Source organism: Mastigoproctus giganteus, chromosome 1, assembly GCF_048544385.1.
Source record: "Mastigoproctus giganteus isolate SK-2022 chromosome 1, ASM4854438v1, whole genome shotgun sequence".
NCBI lineage: Eukaryota > Metazoa > Arthropoda > Arachnida > Uropygi > Thelyphonidae > Mastigoproctus > Mastigoproctus giganteus.
Window position 1 is genome coordinate 91952477 of NC_143575.1, and position 14933 is coordinate 91967409.

General features: G+C 41.0%; 1 protein-coding gene across 10 annotated transcripts in view; it reads right to left on the reverse strand.

Moving 5' to 3' along the window:
• Positions 1-14933, reverse strand: part of LOC150090991 (disintegrin and metalloproteinase domain-containing protein 11-like) — a 1161948-nt gene that overhangs the window by 547265 nt on the left and 599750 nt on the right. The window lies entirely within an intron of this gene.

Consider the following 14933-nt stretch of genomic DNA (forward strand, 5'->3'; position numbering starts at 1 on the left):
TGTTGAAAAGAAGAAAATAGCCAATCAGTTGGTAGTAGAAGCAAAAAAATGAAGAATGTGAAAGGAAATGCGCAACTATTAATAGCAAATTGGGCTTCAAGTGATCAGCAGAATCGTGGAAGGTCCTTAAAGATTTGAGAAAACAGAATAAACACAACACTGGTTTCCAATTAATACCTTTGAAAGACTGGATGAAGTACTAGGAAGGACTTTTAAAAGAAGACTGGGAAGAGTTCAAGATGGTGGAGGATTTCGGTGTAGAAGACCCAGGCTTAAAAGTTTCTGTTAGGGAAGTGGAACCCTTGCTAAAGGAAGGAAGGAAGGAATGCAAATCACCTGGACCTGGAGGAGTTTATATAGAGCTTCTGAAATATGGAAGAAGTGGAGTGGCTGTTCTGATACAAAAACTGTTAAATGGTATACTGAGAGGAGAAGAAATACCAAAAGAAATGACAACAGGATATATCACATCAATTTATAAGAAGGGTGATCTGAAAAGCTGTTCAAATTACAGAGGAATATGCATCCTGAGTCCACTGTTAAAGATTCTTGGAAAATGGATCAGGAATAATTTAGAAGCCCGAATCGAGGTGTCAGAAGTATAAAGTGGTTTTCGGCCAGGAGGTCATGTACAGACCATATCTCAACAGTATGAGAGATCTGTGAAAAATGCCAATTGAAAAGAAAGAAATCTTTATGATTTTCATTGACCTTGAAAAGGCATATGACAGTATTCCAAGAAAACTCTTATTGGAAGCACTGAAAGAGGCAAATACTGATGGACAACTGATTAACATTATTAAGACAATTTACAGGAAAAACAGATGCAGAATTAAAGTGGGATCAGATTTGGCACCTGAATTCCACACTTCAAAAGGCTTATTACAAGGCTGTTGCATGTCACCAACACTTTTCAAAATTTATATCGACATCTGCCTAAGATCCTGGTCAAAAAATGCAATAAAATGGGATTGCTGATTAATAAGAACACCTATATTCGCAATTTACTTTTTGCAGATGATCAGGTGGTGATAGCACAAGACTCAGAAGATGCAGACTATGAATGTTGTCAATTGTTTGAGGAATATAAACAATGGGGTCTAAAAATCAATTTTAGCAAAACTGAAATATTGTCTTCGGGATCAGAACATTTTAAATATTGCAGGTTTTAAAATCAAACAAGTCGATAAATTTAAATATTTGGGATCAATCTTACAAAGTGATGGATCATCCCAATCACAGATCGATAAGAGAATTGCAGATGGCAGAAAGGATATCGGCAGAAATATCCTAAATAAAACAAAGAAACTTATATTTCAAATGATTGTACAAAGTCTTCTATTGTACGGAGCGGAAACCTGGATGTTGAATAGGCGAGTGGAAAATAAATTGCTCTCCACAGAAATGGATTTTGGAGACACTCAGCAAGAACTTCTAGAAGGGACTGAAAATGGTATGAAGACATAAGAGAGAAAATGGAAGTGAAAAAGAAAATATTATTGACACTACCAAAGAAAAGTGTTTAACATGGTATGGACAAGTAAAACGTATGCAAGAAACCAGAAACACCTAATGACTTGAATGAGTACAATTAACAGTTGTACAGAGAAATAGAGTGGGCTAGTAAATCGGAATGTCTTATAATGGGGGATTTTAACTTCCCAGATATTGACTGGAACTTGTGGGTTGGGCACTCACACACTAGTCAGACTTTTGTGGATTTATTGGATGATTGTTTTCTGCAGCAGCATGTTCAAGAGGCAACCAGAGAAAGTAATACTCTTGATCTGGTTATCAGCAGTGATTATTCATGTATTAGGAATTTGCAGATAAAAGAACCACTAGGTGGCAGTGATCACAGTGTACTGACGTGGGATTTACTTAAAGATTTAATTATCATCAGGGATAAAGGAAAGGGTTTTTGCTTCCGTAAAGGCGAGTACAGTGGTCTCTGACAGTTTTTAAATTCTGTACAGTGGGATCAACTGACGATGTTACCAACAGTAAATTCTAAGTGGGAAGCATTCAAGGAATTAATCGTGGAAGCTACTAAAAGTTTCATACCTATTAAGAAATATTGTTCAAGGTTTAGGACTAAATGGTTGTCAAATGAACTAATGAGACTCGTAACAGAGAAGAAAAATGCATGGGATGCATATAAATTATCAAGCGACTCAGAAGCCTATGGCAGATATAAGTTAATCTGTAATCAGGTCACAAAGGAGGTTCGGCAGGCGAAGGCAGGAACAAATAATTGCTGGAACAAACTTTCATCTGTCGTTGTGGAAGTTGATAGGTTGAATAAATTTAAGGAGGAACTGGACAGGCATTTGAAGGGAATGGTGTGATTTTTTTTTTTTTTGGCTGATGCTGCATAAGCTCATACATTTGCTTTCTTGCATCACATGCCACTACTACTACTACCAAAGGCTGGAATGGATACCTACTGGAAGAAGGAGAAGAGGAAGACGTAGGAGGACATGGATGGATGGCATATGGGAGTGCATGACAGCCCAAGGCTTAACTGACCAAGACACCTTGAACCGCACTTTATGGCGGGAAAAAATTCCTACCAAAAAATAACTTGTAGGCTGAGGAAACCCATTGTAAATGGAAACACTCCTCTTGGAGAAGAAAATATACTTGAATTTTAGGAAATTCAAATATGGAGTCGAATGGCATTAAGGACAAATTGCTGCTATGGATAAAGGGATGGTTGAGTGGGAGAAGACAGAGAGGCAATCAATGGACACTGCTATTCTTGGACTTATGTTATTAGTGAAGTGCTCCAAGGTTTGGTGTTGGGCTGTTGGGTTGTTTTCTGTAGTTATTAAAGATATTGATGAAGGTATATCAGGTATAATGTCCAAGTTTCCAGACAATATGAAGGTTGGCAGGGTTGTTAATGACACTAATGACAGTATGCTACTGCAACAGGCTCTAGAAAAATTGAGTAGATGGGCTGAGAGTTGGTAACTGAGTTTAACCTTGTCAAATGTAAAGTGCTGCATATGGATAGCAGTAACCCCAGAGTGACACAACAACCATGTTGTACTACACTCAGGGAAGTGGAGAATGAAAAAAAACTTCGGGTTAATTGTGCAGCCAGATATGAAGTTTTCTGAGCAGTGCAAACAGTCTGCAAGAGTAGCTCATGGTGTCTTGTCAATGATATAAAAAGTTTTTCTAACAAGGATAAGGAGGTGATTATCCCCTTGTATCAGGCAATGGTCATGCCTCACCTTGAGTAATGTATACAGGTCTGGAGGCTTTATTTTAGGAAGGATGTACAGCTGCTGGAACGAGATTGATGAATGGAACAAATGGTTGCTCTTACAAAGAAAGGCTTAAGCTCTGCAAATTGCAGTGTCTGGAGACTAGGCACCTGCGAGGAGATCTGATTGAGGTGTATAAGGCCTTGAATGGTTTGAGTAAGCTCAATGCCAATAGGATTCTTCCTCTCGCCCAGATTAATCGCCCGAGGGAACATAAATTCAAATTTAGGAAAGACAGTTGTAGAACAGTTGTGCAGAAATTTGCCTTACCCAGTGGGTAGTTGATTGCTGAGACAAACTCCCGTCATTGTAGCAGTTGACAGCTTAAATAACTTCAAGGCAGAACTAGGCAAACATTTGGAGCAAGTGGATAGGTGAAATGGGAAGTTTTTTTTTTACTTTTTTTTTTGGCTGATGCTGCATAAGCTTGATTTCTTGCATCATATGCCTCTATTAATGTTAATGCTAATAACCAAGAAGGAAATGAATCATACTGGACCTTTGTGTAATGAGGGTGGAACGTTTTAGATAACCCAGCTGATGAACTAATCTAATAATCTAATAAACTAATAATCTAATAAACTAAACTAATCTAATAATTAACTAGTTAATGAACTAATCAGGTATTTTACAATGATCTTTATAGACTTTTATCTTTAGAGATCAATCACTCTTTATGTGGAATAAGACTGAAATTCTCTTTTTAAGATTGAGGGATTGGTATAGGAGACGATTTAATTAGATTGACTTTTGAGGAAACATTGTGTGAGTGAAGTTGGTAAGCGTCCAATTTGCAATACTGAAATTAAAAATTCTGTTTATTAGAGAATCATTTGGTTTACATGCATTTAAGGGTCTAATTTTGATTGCATATACTTGTTCATTTTGAAGGAGGTACTAAAAGAGGGCACTGAACCATTAACATTAATTATGAAGGCATCACTGGACTTGGGAGAGAGGGAGTAATTTGGATTTGAGAAGTGGAAACATATTGCCAAAATATAAAGGTGGTTCTAAGAATGAAGTGGGTAACTACTGCCCAGTCAGGTTGACTTCAGTGGTAGGGAAAATCATGTAGGAAATGATGAAGATTATAGGATCGTTCAGACAGAAATGGAATTCTGAAGAAAACATAGCATGGTTTTGTAAAGGAAAAATTATGTTTTACCAACCTGGTTAGTTCGTTCAAAATACTTGTCCAGATGAGCCTTAAATTTATTTAGGCTATCAACTTCCACAAGAAGGGATGGAAGTCTGTTCCACCAACCAACTACCCGCTGGCTAAAGTCAAATTTCTGCACATCTATCCTACATCTGTCTTTCCTCAATTTGAATTTATGCCTTCTCAGGTGATTATTCTGAGCAAGAGGAGGAATCCCATCAGCATTACTGAGCATGCTCAAACCATTTAAGGCTGAATGCACCTCTATCAGATCACCTCGCTGGTGCCTAGTCTCCAGACACTGTAATTTGCAAAACTTAAGCCTTTCTTCGTAAGAGCAACCCTTTGTTCCATTCACTAATCTTGTTGCCCTTCTTTGTACTCATTCCAGCAGCTCCACATCCTTCTTGAAATGAGGCCTCCAGACCTGTATACAGTACTCAAGGTGTGGCCTGACCATTCCCTTATACAAAGGAATAATCACGTCCTTATCCCTGCTAGAAAAATTCCTGTATATCATTGACAAGACACCATGAGCTACTTTTGTAGCCCGTCTGCACTCCTCAGAGAACTTCATATCTGCCTGCACAATTACCCCAAGGTCCTTTTCATTCTCTAACACTGTCAGTGTAGTGCCACAAAGTTGATATGTTGCACTGGGGGTTACTGTTTCCCATATGTAGTACTTTACATTTGCCAATGTTAAACTTCATTTGCCACTTCTCAGCCCATCTGCTCAACTTTTCTAGATCCTGTTGCAGCAGCATACTGTCATTAGTGTCCATTGATTACTACTCTCTGTCTTCTCCCCCTCAACCATCCCTTTATCCATAGCAGCAATTTGCCTCCAGTGCCACACTGCTGCAATTTGAGCAGCAGTCTTCCATGGGCAACAGTATCAAAAGCCTTTCTAAGATCCAAATATATAATATCAAAGTTATTCTCTGCATCAAGTTCTTTTGTGACTGCATCATAGTATCCAATCAAATTGGTCAGGCAAGACTTCTCCTTAACAAAACCATGCTGTGTCCGAGCTGTTACTGAAGTCTTGTCTAGATGATCCTGCAGTGCTTCTTTAACCAGTGCCTCCATTAATTTTTCTGGAACAGAAGTTAAACTCACAGGTCTATAATTACTTGTGTCAGCCTTTGTGAATTGGGGTCACATTTGCACATCTCTAGCCTATGGGTACCTCCCCTGAGTCCAAAAAAGCTCTCATAATTATGGCTAAGGGTTTGCTTACTTCCTTTGCTGCCTCCTTTAATATAACTGGATAGATCCCATTCTCCCCTGGTGCCTTTTTTATGTTCATCCTCAACAATTTCTCCTCCACTTTCCTCTCAGTTATTACAAAATCATCTAGCACACTGGTAAAGTTTACTTCACCTCTGGCATTCCCCTTCCTGAATAACTCCTCATGAGTGAATGTAGATGCAAAATACTCATTTAGTTTGTTAGCCACCTGAGCAGGATCCTCAAATGTTGAACCATCAATATCCAGTGGACCAACCTGAATCATCCCTTTCCTTCTAGAGTTTACATATGTAAAGAACTCTTTTCTGTTTTTCATTGCATCCTTTGCCAAGGATTTCTCATAATCTGCTTTTGCTGCCTAATCTCCTTTGTGACCTGGTTACAGACCAGCTTATATCTATCATAGGCTTCCATGTCACCTATTAATTTATATGTATCCAATGTATTTTTCTTCTCTGCCATAAGTCTCTTTAGTTCACCTGACATACATTTAGGCCTAAACCTTGAACAATATTTCTTAGTTGGTATGTAAGGCCTAGTAGCTTCCAAGATAAGTTCTTTAAATGCTTCCCATTTTGAATTTGCTGTTGGTAACATCAGTTGGTCCCACAGTATAGAATTTAAATCCTGTCTCAGACCATCGTAGTCACCTTTACGAAAACAAAAACCCTTCCCTTTACCCTGATGGTAGTTACCTCTTTGAGTAAATCCCACTTGAGCACACTGTGATCACTGCCACGTAGTGGTTCCTTTATCTGCAGATTCTTAATGCATGAAGAATCACTACTGATAATCAGATCAAGAGTATTACTCCCTCTAGTTGCCTCCCAAACATGCTGATGTAGAAAACAATCATCCAATAAATCCACAAAAGCCTTGCTAGTGTGTGTGACCAACCCACAAATTCCAGTCAATATCTGGGAAATTAAAATCCCCCATTATAACACTCTGATTCACTGGCCCACTCTATTTCCCTGTACAGTTTCTTATTATACTTATCAGAGTCTACACTCAATTTTGATCTCCCAATGATTATGTTACACCAAACTGACTCGACACTGCACTGTCTCGCGATGTCGACTGGCTTCACTTCCTTGGATTTTATGTGTTTTTTAACTAATAGCATAACCCCTCCTCCGTTCCAATCCTGTGTATCCTCTCTGTACACACTGTACTCCCCAAATTCCAGTTCTGCACTGCTTATGTATGTGTGATACCACGTCTCTGATATCCTAACAATATCTGCCTTTGATGTTTTGAGCAATACCTCAAATTCATCAAATTTATTTACCAAACTCCTAGCATTGGTGTACACGCAAGTATACATGCACCTGTTCCTATTCTTAGCTACCCTAACACAACCCATGTGTTTACTTGTACTGCAGTGACTCCCAGCAGTCTCTGAAATATCCTGCAACTTGTTTTCCAGGCTGCTGCTCATTCCAATAGAAGCAGTGCAAGAATCACTTTCACCTCTGCCAGTAGCTACTGTTAATCTATTAGTCCTTGTACCCCCAAAGCTAGCAGTTTTCCGACCAACCTAACACTGCCTCGATAGCATCAGCAAATATTCTTGCACCCTTTCTATTTAAGTGTATCCCATCCCTGTAGAAGCAGTCTCTCCTGTTAACAAGTACAGATCAGGCTGAAAAAAATTTTACCTCTTGAGCCTTGCACAATCTTTCCTGGTCCGAAATGATTGACAAGGCTCTCATCATATAGTCCCTCCTATTGTGTCTGGGCAGAATTGCAGACACTTTCAAATTCAACCCTAATTCACGGCTTATTTCCAACAGTGACCTGTACTTGTTAAGTAATTCCGCCGGTCTCCTACTCTTAATATCATTAGTGCCAATGTGTACAACTATATTCACCTTTTGTACCCTTAAAAGATGATATCCGCTCTTCAACATCATCAACCTTTGCCCCTGGCAGACGTACCCTGGTCCTGTTCCACCTATCCTTTTTACAAAGCAGATCCTTTTTATCGTTTCGCTGACAACAGAGTCACCAACTTTCTCATGATATCCTCCAGCTTGGTGTTAGTCCAATCTATGACCCCAAAGTAGTATGTTAGCACTGGGACTGCATAGGTGTTTATGGCTTTAACTGTGTTCCCTCCATTCAGCTTTGCTTTTGGCAGGGTTCTGAGTCTCTGATGGTATTTTTTGGTTAGGCAGGCCTTAATTTCCTTGTGCTGTAACTGCTGAGCCTGCTTCATGCCCAAATATTTGTAGGCCTCTCCCTCTGCCCTGTCTTCGATCTCTTTACCACTCTGCAGCTGATAGTTTTGATTGACTAATTTTCCCTGAAGCAATCTGTGGGTCTTGCATTTGTCTAGACCAAATTCCATCCTAATATCCTTGCTGAATTCTTTGGTGATCTGGAGTAGTTGCTGAAGATGCTTCTCAGTTCCTGCGTAGAGCTTGATGTCATCCATATACATCAAGTGGGTGAGGGTGTACAAGTTCTTCCTTCTTTCTTTGAGGTTACATCCATACTTGCTACTGTTGAGTATGGTAGACAGTGGGTTAAGTGCTAGACAGAACCACAATGGGCTCTGGGTATCTCCCTGAAAAATTCCTCTCCTGATGGGGATTAGTCTGGTTTTGATGTTTTCGACCTTAATGGTGGTACTCCATTTTGCCTTCGTTTCTCCTAGGAAGTTTGTCGCTATCGGATTGACTTCGTAGATTTTCAGCGCCTCTTTTAGCCAGCCATGAGGCATGGAGTCGAAGGCCTTGCGGTATTCGATGTATGCTGTGTACGTGTTGTGGAGCTTCTTGTATGCTTGCTCCATAACCGCAGCAGCTATGGTTAATTGCTCCTTGCATCCTTTGCTCAGCCGCTTGCACCCTTTCTGCTGTTCGGTCATTATGCTCTGGCTCTCCAAGTGGTCTGTTATCTTCCTGGTTATGCAGCTGGTCAGGATCTTGTACATTGTTGGGAGGCAGGTGATTGGCCTATATTTCACCGGGTTTCTTGTATCTTCTTAAACAAGTTAGATTTTTACACCAGCCAGAATTAAAAATATAAATACCAATCTTGTAACTAAAATACTTATGTTAAAATAAAATAAAATACAGGCGTATAAAATAAAATGAAATAAAACCGATGTGATTTAATTTACAATAAAATATATAAAATATGATAATAAAAGCGATAAAATACTGTAACAACCGTAGCTTTCGGGAATATCAATCCCCTTTCTCAACAGCATATTTTGGCACATCCTTAAATAGCAGATCCACGGCAGACATCACATGGTTCTGGTTCCTCGAGAGTAAGGCCGGAATTTCCCATTTATGCACCGGAACCGGAAATGGCTCGGGAGCGCGCTAGCTGAAACCGTTCATCTCGCCCAAGAACCACGGTTTCCAAGAGAGGATGTAAACGGACACCCTTGTCTCTATTAATGGATTTGCTAGCTGCCGCGATACGTAAACTCTCAAGCCATTTATGGTCCCAGAACCCCTGTGCATGATCCGTGATGAGAGCATCCTCCGGGGAGATTTGATGTTGCTTCTCCCAAAAATGTTCTGCCACGGCAGACTTCCCATAATTTGCGGACTTTATTGCATTCATATGCTCCCCCAGACGGTCTTTCAGTCTTCGCCCCGTCTCACCTACATAACACACCCCCACAATCCGGGCATTTAATCTCGTATACCACCCCACTGTTGGCTTCTTTGGTTATGGGGTCTTAGACACAGGATATCACTGTGTACAACCTCCGTCCAGGTAGCTGCACACAGCGTATCTGGCACCCCCGAATTACCCGTGCAATGTGGTCTGAAAGGCCCGGATAGTAGGGAATGTATGCAGTGCTCACAGGGGCGAACGGCTTGGTATGGGTGGACTCCGTTCCTCTAATAATTCTGTCCAACACCCTCTGGGGGTAGCCGCATTTCTTGAGATCTGCCGTGACACGAATAATTTCGTTATCTCTGTCCTCGGAGGTGCTACAGTGGGACCACACCCTATCTGCTAAAGCCTTGACAACACTACCCTTATGGTGGCTACCCAAGACCCCATAACCAAAGAAGCCAACAGTGGGGTGGTATACGAGATTAAATGCCCGGATTGTGGGGTGTGTTATGTAGGTGAGACGGGGCGAAGACTGAAAGACCGTCTGGGGGAGCATATGAATGCAATAAAGTCCGCAAATTATGGGAAGTCTGCCGTGGCAGAACATTTTTGGGAGAAGCAACATCAAATCTCCCCGGAGGATGCTGTCATCACGGATCATGCACAGGGGTTCTGGGACCGTAAATGGCTTGAGAGTTTACGTATCGCGGCAGCTAGCAAATCCATTAATAGAGACAAGGGTGTCCATTTACATCCTCTCTTGGAAACCGTGGTTCTTGGGCGAGATGAACGGTTTCAGCTAGCGCGCTCCCGAGCCATTTCCGGTTCCGGTGCATAAATGGGAAATTCCGGCCTTACTCTCGAGGAACCATGTGATGTCTGCCGTGGATCTGCTATTTAAGGATGTGCCACACAGCAGAAATATGCTGTAGAGAAAGGGGATTGATATTCCCAAAAGCTACAGTTGTTACGGTATTTTATCGCTTTTATTATCATATTTTATATATTTTATTGTAAATTAAATCACATCGGTTTTATTTCATTTTATTTTATACGCCTGTATTTTATTTTATTTTAACATAAGTATTTTAGTTACAAGATTGGTATTTATATTTTTAATTCTGGCTGGTGTAAAAATCTAACTTGTTTAATATGAATTGTCCCAGCCTGGTAGGCCTATTTAGAGATATTCTTGTATCTTCATCTTTAGGCTCAGATATGTGATTCCTTGAGTGAGAAACTTCGGGATTAGCATTAGCATTAGTAGAGGCATTTGATGCAAGAAAGCAAGCTTATGCAGCATCAGAAAAAAAAATTAAAGCAAAATAAATAAATAAAAAATAACCACTTCCACTTCACCCCTCTGTTCATTCGAAATACTTGTCCAGCCGAGCCTTAAACTTATTTAGGCTATCAACTTCCACGACAAGGGATGGAAGTCTGTTCCACCTACCAACCACCCGCTGGCTAAAGGCAAATTTCCGCACATCTATCCTACATCTGTCTTTCCTCAATTTGAATTTATGCCCTCTCAGGTGATTATTCTGAGCAAGAGGAAGAATCCCATCAGCATTGAGCATGCTCAAACCATTCAAGGCTTTGTACACCTCTATCAGATCACCTCGCTGCTGCCTAGTCTCCAGACACTGTAATTTGCAAAACTTAAGCCTTTCTTCATAAGAGCACCCCTTTGTTCCATTCACTAATCTTGTTGCCCTTCTCTGTACTCGTTCCAGCAGCTCTACCTCCTTCTTGAAATGAGGTCTCCAGGCCTGTATACAGTACTCTAGGTGTGGCCTGACCATTGCCTTATACAAGGGAATAATCACCTCCTTATCCCTGCTAGAAAAATTCCTATATATCATTGACAATACACCATGAGCTACTCTTGCAGCCCGTCTGCACTACTCAGAGAACTTCATATCTGCCTGCACAACCACCCCCAAGTCCCTTTCATTCTCTACCACTGTCAGTGTAGTACCACAGAGTTGATACGTTGCTCTGGGGTTGCTGTTTCCCATATGTAGTACTTTACATTTGTCAATGTTAAACTTCATTTGCCACCTCTCAGCCCATCTGCTCAACCTTTCCAGATCCTGTTGCAGCAGCATAGTGTCAGTAGTGTCCTTGACAACCCTGCCAACCTTCGTATCGTCTGCAAACCCTGACATTAAGCTTGATATACCATCATCAATATCATTTATAAATACAGAAAACAATAAAGGACCCAATACTGAACCCTGAGGGACTCCACTAATAACATTATTCCACGATGAGCAGTGTCCATTGATTACCACTTTCTGTCTTCTCCCCCTCAACCACCCCTTTGTCCATAGCAGCAATTTGTCTCCAATGCCACACTGCTCCAATTTGTGCAACAGTCTTCCATGTGCAGCAGTATCAAAAGCCTTTCTAAGATCCAAGTATATAATATCAAAGTTATTCCCTGCATCCAGTTCTTTTGTGACTGCATCATAGTATCCAATCAAATTGGTCAGGCAAGACTTCCCCTTAACAAAACCATGCTGTGTCTGAGCTATAACTGAAGTCTTGTCTAGATGATCCTGCAGTGCTTCTTTAACCAGTGCCTCCATTAATTTTCCAGGAACAGAAGTTAAACTCACAGGTCTATAATTACTTGTGTCAGCCTTTGATCCTCCTTTGTGAATTGGGGTCACATTTGCACATCTCCAGTCCATGGGTACCTCCCCTGAGTTCAAGGAAGCTCTCATAATTATGGCTAAGGGTTTGCTTAGGGATTGTTTCTGGGTGCCTTATCATTTGGTCCTCATCAAAGATTTGGTTGTTTATTTTCCTCTTTGAGCTCTCTTTGTATCAGCATAGTCTCTTGCTGAGTGCAAGGAGGTTCTGCTTCAATGTGTCCAAGTACTCTCCTATTCTCTGATTTTTTGTCTCATGTTTGCTGTGGACGCTGTCTCTCTTGAGGATGCTCTTCACTTTTACAATTAATTTCTTACTCTTATTGCCCTGTTGGTACTAGGTCAATTGGCCTATCTTGACTCTTAATTCTTCTATCTTCTGCTGAAGTCTTCTTTCCCAAGCTGGTGTTTCCTTCTGTTTTCGGTTCTTCTGTTGCTGGTCTCTCGCTTCTCTTCCATTAATCCTCGTGGCTGCTACCGCAGCACAATACTTGGCTGTGTGGATGGCCTCAAGTGTTGCACCATTGTTGTCAATGTAATGCGGTATTATGTGCCGATTCAGGTGGTCTGTGACTCTCCACAAGGTTCTATTCGACCTCTGCTTCGGTATCACTTGAGTCTTTGTGGGGTCCATTCCTTCGAATTCTGTTAGGATGTTCTTCCACTCGTCCTCTATTCTGGATATCATGACCTCATCTGTTTCCACTTCAGCTGCTGCAGGTTGTATTTCCTCTTGCTCTCCTGCCTCTGGTTTGGCGGTGGTATGTTCTTCCTCCTCTGGTTCCATATTCTTTATCCTTTGTAGTTGATCGCTCATGTCCTGCTTTATTTTTTCCAAGATTGCAGGGGCTGTTACTTTCTTCGTGACGATGGTCTTTCTCAGGCCGCTATTCACTTTTCGGTGACCTGAATATCCAGGAATCATTTCAGCCACTTGGTATGTAGTCTCGCCTAAGTTGTCATATCGGTCTCCAGCTTTGTTATTTCATAGTATGCTTGCATGGTGTACGTATTGATTTCAATGCTCCACTTCATGCGCTGGCATTTTCTCCCTCCCTGGGTGGTCAGTTACGCAGTTGAGCAGGAATCACTTCCAGTTGGTGGGGCTGGATGGTCTTGCCCTTCTCATGTGGTAGCCATACAGGGGACAGCGCTGCTCGCTCCACTGTCTTCCTTGGGAGACTGTCTTTGATTTTTCAAACCGACCCCTCTGCCTAAGGCCTGAACGCGAGTGACTTTATTCTGTGCCACACTCGATGCAGTATGATTAATATTTCTCTGCGACATCATCCATTATTGGAGGTGGACCTGTTTAGCTTCGGCTTATGTCCAGTGGTAGTTCTTGCGAGTGACGCCAGATGGCACCACAATATGCCTTAACCGCCACTCCGACCTTGTGGTAGGCAACTTTTATTATAATTATTATTAGCTATATGGTGCAAGGAAGCCTGAGGCTTATGTTGCACCAGTCAAAAAAAATTCCCAAGTTATCCTGAGAGAGAGTTATTGTTATTGGTTTTTTTTTTAGGAGCATTAGCAACTAAGGCCATATTGCTCCGGGATATGCGGTGGTCATTCCCTGACCTTTCCGCATCCTTCGTATTTGGTGGTGACGGGCTTGAACCCCGGTCTAATCAAGAAGCGTGTGCTACGCACTGCTGCTCCTTCCCACCTGGCTACGGAGGCGCCTCCTGAGAGAGAGAGAGAGAGAGAGAGAGAGAGAGAGAGAGAGAGAGAGACTAAAGTAGAAGGAAATCACCAAGAAGAGAAGAATGATGATATCCAGCTCTCTACCCTGGATGTGCCAAGCTCATACTCACCAGATGTGAGCCCCTGGGGTAATAGTAATACTGATTAATTATGAAGATTATAACATTATAGAACACATAATAAAACTCTACAGTTTTACATTCTCAAAGCTTAGCTGTTCCGTTTAATTACAAGTCTCTCTATACATGTATCTCTTTACAAACAACAGAATTTTCACAAGTCTTACATAATAATACATGCAAGGTGTGCATACACTTCTAAAGCTAACAACACTTTATTAAAATTATATTTAATCTATGAATTTCTTTTTCCATACACACCGTATAAAAAAAAGAAATAATAATTGTCAGATTTCCATTTGTCTAATTTTAGGAATATCTGATTTGGTTTTTTTATGGCCCAAAAATGATTACAGTAATAATGTGCCACGTCAGCAGGAAATTTGGAATGACTCAAAATATCTTTCTAAAAGAGCTAAATATAAAACTTCATGAAAATTTGTCCACTGCAGTTGAGTTGTTAGTCGTATACAGATAAGCATGGTGAAGGCAACAGGCACTTATGTGTACGCACGCGCACGCACGCACGCACGCACGCACACACACACACACACACACACACACGCACACACACACACACGCACACACACACACACGCACACACACACGCACACACACACACACACACACACACACACACACAAGGTCTGCATGAGCCAGGGCTTCGCCCTCAGGCCTGGTAGCACAAATCATAATCATTCTTGGGTCAGACCAAGTAGTCTGACCCAAGTCTGATAAGCCTTTAGTGCAAAAGTGGAATGAATCAACATTCGTTTTATTTATATGTTAGGTCCCTAAAGCACACACAAAATAAGGGAGAGTATTCATTGTTATGACTTCTTAGTTGATTTTAGAATTTACATAGTTACATAGAATTTACATAGAAAATCCTAACAAAGTTGGCAGTTTGCATGGAAAGGTACACCACTTGATGGTCAAGTTAAGAGGTCTGGATGGGCTTTGCAGGGCTGGTCTTTATGCTTTGGCCCAGCTCTGGTGAGAGTTGAATAAGGATTGGGTAGAAACAGTAGCCTTTGGGTTTGAGTGGAACTGTCTTCAGGCTGGGCTGATTAACATAAAGGTTTAGCCGGTGTAGTTGTTTAATATGTATTAATGTGCATAAAAATTATATAATTTTTTCAGAATCAGCTGTAGACTTTATTGA